At 42.9% G+C, this 6914-nt stretch overlaps 1 long non-coding RNA gene across 1 annotated transcript; it reads left to right on the plus strand.

The window, feature by feature from the left end:
- The first annotated feature begins 2658 nt into the window (after nt 1-2658).
- On the plus strand, nt 2659-5199 carry LOC142741139 (uncharacterized). The gene is made up of 3 exons (XR_012881011.1): nt 2659-2806; nt 4602-4734; nt 4986-5199. It is a non-coding gene; the product is annotated as an uncharacterized LOC142741139 (long non-coding RNA).
- Nucleotides 5200-6914: the final 1715 nt, after the last annotated feature.

A 6914-nucleotide genomic window follows, 5' to 3' on the forward strand; every position in this document is an offset into this window, starting at 1 on the left:
GTTTGGGGCGGCCTGTAAGTTTAAACATTCCTGTTCGTCCTGCCGCGGGACTTCACATGGGTCCGCAAAATGTTTTAAAAAAGGTAAGGGGAGAGGTGGGGGTAGTGGTAGCAATGGGTCTGACGCCGGTGAAGTGGGTAGAGATGGAACCCTATCTAAATAGGTTCCCGAACAAAGAGAGCGGCAGAATGTTGTTACACGGTTTTCAGTTTGGTTTTAAAATCCCTTCCCCCCCTCACCTGGTTCCATTTTCGGTGCAGAATTTGTGATCAGCGCTGCAATATCCCGAGGTGGTTATGGACAAGTTGTGTAAGGAAGTATGGTTAGGAAGAATGTCGGGCCCCTTCTTGTCTATCCCAATCCCTGATCTTGTGGTCTCCCCTCTGGGGGTCGTGCCATAGAAGGGGCCGAATAAATTTCGGCTCATTCATCATCTGTCTCACCCGCGGAGGTTGTCTGTTAATGACGACATCGCCCCAGAGCTGTGCTCGGTAGTTTATACGTCATTTGATGCGGCGGTGGAATGGCTACGGCGCTACGGGACGGGTGCGCTTATGGCAAAGACCTTCTTCCTGTGCACCCCGATAGTCAGACTGTTAGTATGTTACTGGAATGGGGCATATTATGTGGATCGTTGTCTTCCCATGGGCTGCACGGTTTCTTGCGCCTATTTTGAGGCTTTCAGTACTTTCCTTGAATGGGGGGTTTGTGATGTGGCGGGGATCACATCGGTCATTCATTACTTAGATGACTTTCTATGCGTAGGCCCCTCGTGTTCATCGGTGTGTGCTAATTTATTGGGTGCAGTGCAATGGGTGGCTCATCGTTTTGGGGTTCCTTTGTCCCCGGAAAAAACGGAGGGTCCCAGGACTTGCATTGTTTTTCTAGGGATTACATTGGATTCTGCTCCTCTCTGATGACGCGGACCGGAAGTGGGGCAGCGCCATCTTGGTACCCCGCACCAGACGCCGTTTTTCGTCACTTGATTGTGCCTCCTCCTCCTCTTACATCACGAACACCTGAGCTACGCTCCATATATTGGTAGATTCTAGCAGCTTGACCCTAACCCCGGACGAAGGCAGTCGCCGAAACGCGCGTCGGGTCCAGACATCTTCATCATGTCCACTGGTATGTCATAGAGCTATTACTGACTTTCTTACCTGGTACTGGCTTGGTACCTCGTTGTGTGTCTATACACATTGTTGCATGTTACCTGTAGTACTGACCTTGTAAAACATACTATGGTGTACATTGGGTTATTATACATACGCAGATAATCATTATACTCAGGTATCTGCAATATTATCATTTCTACATACACACTCTTATAGAGGCAACCCAGATAGTACACACATGCATTCCATCCCTTGTTGACCGTCTTTTTGCCATTATTCACTAGGCTTTATTAGCTACAGGTCCGCATAGGCACGCACACTATCTTCTTTTGCTGTATCAACAAATAAACAAGTCTGTATAGACTCATGTCACATTAACATCCAGTGCATGATTGCTCTCGATGTCTTTTTATTGAGTGACTCATTCCCTGTTCCAGTTTTAACCTTTTGTCATGTTTTCATGTTAATAAAATTTTGTATTTTGTTACTAATTTGTCGTGCTTCAGTCGATCATTTTCTTTGTTGGATTTATCTATTGTTGATCGATGCACCAAGGTATCTTGGTCATTACCTGGGACGTAGACACAGTAGATTTCATATTGTTCAGCAACTTTGCTTTATATTGAACATCACTCTGTGTCTGTGCCCCTCTTCGGTGGTATTGTATTTGTTTATACTTAACTCTTTCTGTGTTCTCACAGAGTCCAATACATCGGGTCCCATGGACTATAAAGCCAGGGAATGCGCCTGGCGTTCTCAGATGGAACAGGTTTTTAAGGATGAGTCCCCAATACATGGTTTTAATGTGTGCAGAAACGTGACTGAGCTCCAGAACAAATATACCAATTTATTACACCGCCGCATGAAAGTGTGGTGGAATAAAACCTTCTTGGAAAATTATATCCAGAGAGACCTTGTCCCAAGGGGTCTAAGAATTCAGATCTTCCCATCTTTTCCTATTATAGAAGAAGAATTTATCTCCAAGTGGGAAGAGGTATGCAACCAGGGCTCCAGAAAATTCATGGAACTTCTGGTTGACCTCAACCACAAAATGATACTGGCCATGGATGTAGAGATCGAAAGTGTACAGGCACAATTATTCCCACTCATGTCGGCAGATGGTATGTCCAAATTTAAACATAACCTTGATATCCAATTTGTGGAGTGGGAGAAAGACATCCAAGAAATTAAGTCCAGAAAATTTTCCAGAGATATTGGAGATTTCCAAAATAATAAAGTATACAGGTGGAGAAGAAACCAGGCCCCAGGTGGTCTCAACCGTACTCCTTCCATCTCCTCTATTTCGTCTCAGAGTGAAACCGATACCATGCCTTATAGATCTACCTTCAACACTCGGCCTAAAAGAAAACTGGCACAAAAACAAGCAGCTAATAAAAAACGACCAGATGTACGAGAACCGAGTAGTCAACTAAAGGTAATTAATTTGTCTTCACATGTATTCTCTAAAATTGATTTGGAATTGATAGCCAAGGGCCTGACTTTTTCACCTAGTGCTGCTTTTGATATGTTTTCTGCAGTAAAAGATTTACATGTCTTTGGCCGCTCACTTATTTTCAACAAATGGTTCAACAAACCAGTGGACAGGGATCTGTTCCCTACATCTGAGGAACAGCAGGCACTCAAGGCGCTTGAAGACTTGCTGGCAGAACATAATATTGATGAAACGGCAGGTAATATTCCTGCATGCATTAGGATTAAGTCAAAAAACTTCCCTGCCCTTAGTATATGCCCCGCGGTGGACCTCTTCATTAAATCAGTAACCCAAGAATTTTATAACATCCCAAGATATATCAAATGTGATAACCTAACTTCGTTAGAGAGAAACAGCTTAAAACAATTGAAAAAAATCAAAGATGTGGTATTCAAGGCAGCAGATAAAGGGGGCAATGTGGTGGTGTGGCCATGTGTCATGTATGAGGCAGAGGCAAACAGACAACTGCGAGACAAACATTGCTACAGGAGGCTGACCTTCAACCCTCTGTCAGCCTTTAAACGGGAGTTGCAGATCAAACTTCTGCAGGCAGTGGAAGACAATGTTATCTCTAAAGAACTCAACTTGGCACTTACAATTGATGAACCCACAGTTCCTACCCTTTATCTGCTGCCTAAGATCCACAAAAATGAGAGGATTCCACCAGGGAGACCTATCATCTCTGGCAGGGGCAGTCTCACTGAAGGGATATGCAGATTCATTGACCACCATTTAAAAAATCTGGTGGTCAATTTACCATCGTATATTCGCGATACTGCTGATCTTTTGCAGAAGATCAGCGGTATCAGCATTGATGGTGACATGCTCCTAGTTACCATCGATGTAGAGTCTCTCTACACATGCATTAAGCATGAAGACGGCCTGAGAGCAGTCCAGTATTTTTTGTCAACATCAGAACTTGACAAATCATTATGTGCATTTATTGCACAGATGCTTGAACACATCCTAACACACAATTTCTTTGTGTTCAATGATCATTTCTACCTACAGCTCCAGGGAACAGCTATGGGGGCAGCGTGTGCACCATCTTACGCTAATCTTTTCCTGGGGCTGTGGGAGAGGACTCTTTTCTCAGATGACCGGGAGGAATCAATGGCGCGGGTCCTTTTCTGGGCCCGCTACATTGATGATATTCTGGTCATCTGGAAGGGCACACATGCGGATCTGGATTCCTTCATGGTTGGCCTTAACATGAACGATATAAACCTTAAATTCACCCATAAAGCACATCCTAGTTGTGTGGATTTTTTGGATGTGAAGATTTTCACTGATGAGAGGGGCTTCATACATAGTGACGTCTTCCGTAAGGAAACCTCTGTGAATGCACTGCTCCACTCTTCCTCATCTCATCCCCCACAGACCATTTCAGCGGTCCCCATTGGACAATTTTTACGGATTAAGAGGATATGTTCCTCTGACTCGCTTTTTGAGAAACAGGCAGTAGATTTGAAACGTCGTTTCCTAGAGCGAGGATACAGTGCTAGATCCATAAAAAAAGCCTATCGTAGGGCAAAAGGGACTTCTAGGGATGATCTGCTTTTCCCTAAAAAGAAGGCAGAGAAACAGAACCAAGTCAGGTTCATTACAGGATACCATTCTCGATGGCCTCAAATGAAGGAAATCCTCAAAAGATACTGGCCTATTCTCCTGACCGATCCCTCCCTAAACAGGTTTATTACAAAATATCCCTCTGTGACTGCAAGACGATCCAAAAATCTAAAAGACCATCTTGTAAGAAGTTTCTATGACCCAATAAAAACTAAATATCCATTTGGGACCAAGGGTCCAAGATGGGGTTGTAAGCCCTGCGGAAGATGCGTAGCGTGCCCTAATATAGAAGATGTCACTACTTTCACCGATGTATCTGGCAGTAAAACTTTTAATATCACTCATTCCATCACATGCAATACCAAAGCCGTCATATATTATGCTGTATGTCCGTGCCCGAAGATTTACATTGGTCTTACTTCCAGAGAGCTGAAGGTGCGGGTACGTGAACATATGGCCGATATAAAGCGAGCAGCAGGGGCAGAAATTTTGGAGATGTTGAAACCTGTGGCTCGACATTTTAGAACACACCACGCATGTGATCCCTCCAAGCTGAAGGTGAGAGGGATTGATCATATCATATGCGGTACGAGAGGCGGGGCCACCAAACAAAAACTCGCACAATGTGAGTCTCGGTGGATCTGGACCCTTGGGACAATGTCTCCATATGGATTAAACGAATCTTTGAGCTTTGTTTCGTTTTTGTAACCATTGACTCCTTGTGGGTCTTGGCTTTTATTTTTTCCTCATCCCTGTTGTCATTTTTAAAAATTAACTACCCTCTTTTGTTGTGTTTTTCTGATATACAGAACTATGATACTCTTTCATTGAGTTCATCTGAGGAGGTGTCCTGCGGTCCATTCTTTGCTACTACTAGGAGGAAACAAGAGACACTATACTGCGTTCTATATATATTTTCTGCATTTGTCATCATATAGATTTGGTAGTATTTGCATCATATATCACCCATCCATTATTATATTTTTCTTCCATCATGTATGGATCACTTTGATCCTTTATTTTGTATGTATCCATTGCGAATACGTTATTTCTGTATTTTGCTATAATATGTTTTTTTGTGTATGTGTTCTTTATCAATTTACTTAGCACTACTACTAGTATCTATTAGGCATAACTATATATATTCAGCTCTTACAAACATAGAGAACTTTAAGTGACTTATATGCTGTATGTATAAGACATTCGTATGTATTGTATCTTCGTACCAACACATGTGGCTGTAATACTATGTTTTTTTTAGACCTAGCATTTAGGTGTTACTCAGTATTGATGTCCATAGCATAATCGGGTGTCCACCATATTTGTATTGTTACACACACATTGACTAGATTTCCTTGCTTCCCCATGTCTCATCTTATTCCCAGCACAATTCACTAGCATCACACTCCACACCTGTCATCCCCTTTTACAATTCCATCAGCATTCACACCCATTACTTTATATACTTATAAATTTTTCATTTTCAACTTTTCACATTCACACTCTTCATCATATATATTTTTTCACCATTGCCAGGGTGTATTTATCTATCGTTCTACATCATCACCTATCCCCTCCTTCTCTTTTCCCCCCCCCCCTCCCCTTCCCTGTCCATGTTACACATTACACAATTCACACCATAGTAAGCCGTTTCATGTTACTTTTTATTTCCAGCTGTACACAATACTTTGCAAACCATTCGCATCGTAAGTTCTTTTCCTTGTTTCCTTCTGGCATATATCACTGATGGATCGTGCGCTGGTGTCCATGACATCCTGATCAGATGTTCATGTCCGAGGGGGGAGTGGCCCTGGCCTCTTCCGACCGCTGTCTAGATACAGAGTAGGATGTGTGGGGGGTGTGGTCAGTCTGCACCGCCCCACATCCTCTCTGATGACGCGGACCGGAAGTGGGGCAGCGCCATCTTGGTACCCCGCACCAGACGCCGTTTTTCGTCACTTGATTGTGCCTCCTCCTCCTCTTACATCACGAACACCTGAGCTACGCTCCATATATTGGTAGATTCTAGCAGCTTGACCCTAACCCCGGACGAAGGCAGTCGCCGAAACGCGCGTCGGGTCCAGACATCTTCATCATGTCCACTGGTATGTCATAGAGCTATTACTGACTTTCTTACCTGGTACTGGCTTGGTACCTCGTTGTGTGTCTATACACATTGTTGCATGTTACCTGTAGTACTGACCTTGTAAAACATACTATGGTGTACATTGGGTTATTATACATACGCAGATAATCATTATACTCAGGTATCTGCAATATTATCATTTCTACATACACACTCTTATAGAGGCAACCCAGATAGTACACACATGCATTCCATCCCTTGTTGACCGTCTTTTTGCCATTATTCACTAGGCTTTATTAGCTACAGGTCCGCATAGGCACGCACACTATCTTCTTTTGCTGTATCAACAAATAAACAAGTCTGTATAGACTCATGTCACATTAACATCCAGTGCATGATTGCTCTCGATGTCTTTTTATTGAGTGACTCATTCCCTGTTCCAGTTTTAACCTTTTGTCATGTTTTCATGTTAATAAAATTTTGTATTTTGTTACTAATTTGTCGTGCTTCAGTCGATCATTTTCTTTGTTGGATTTATCTATTGTTGATCGATGCACCAAGGTATCTTGGTCATTACCTGGGACGTAGACACAGTAGATTTCATATTGTTCAGCAACTTTGCTTTATATTGAACATCACTCTGTGTCTGTGC

The sequence above is a fragment of the Rhinoderma darwinii genome, chromosome 2 (genome assembly GCF_050947455.1).
Source record: "Rhinoderma darwinii isolate aRhiDar2 chromosome 2, aRhiDar2.hap1, whole genome shotgun sequence".
NCBI classification, from domain to species: domain Eukaryota; kingdom Metazoa; phylum Chordata; class Amphibia; order Anura; family Rhinodermatidae; genus Rhinoderma; species Rhinoderma darwinii.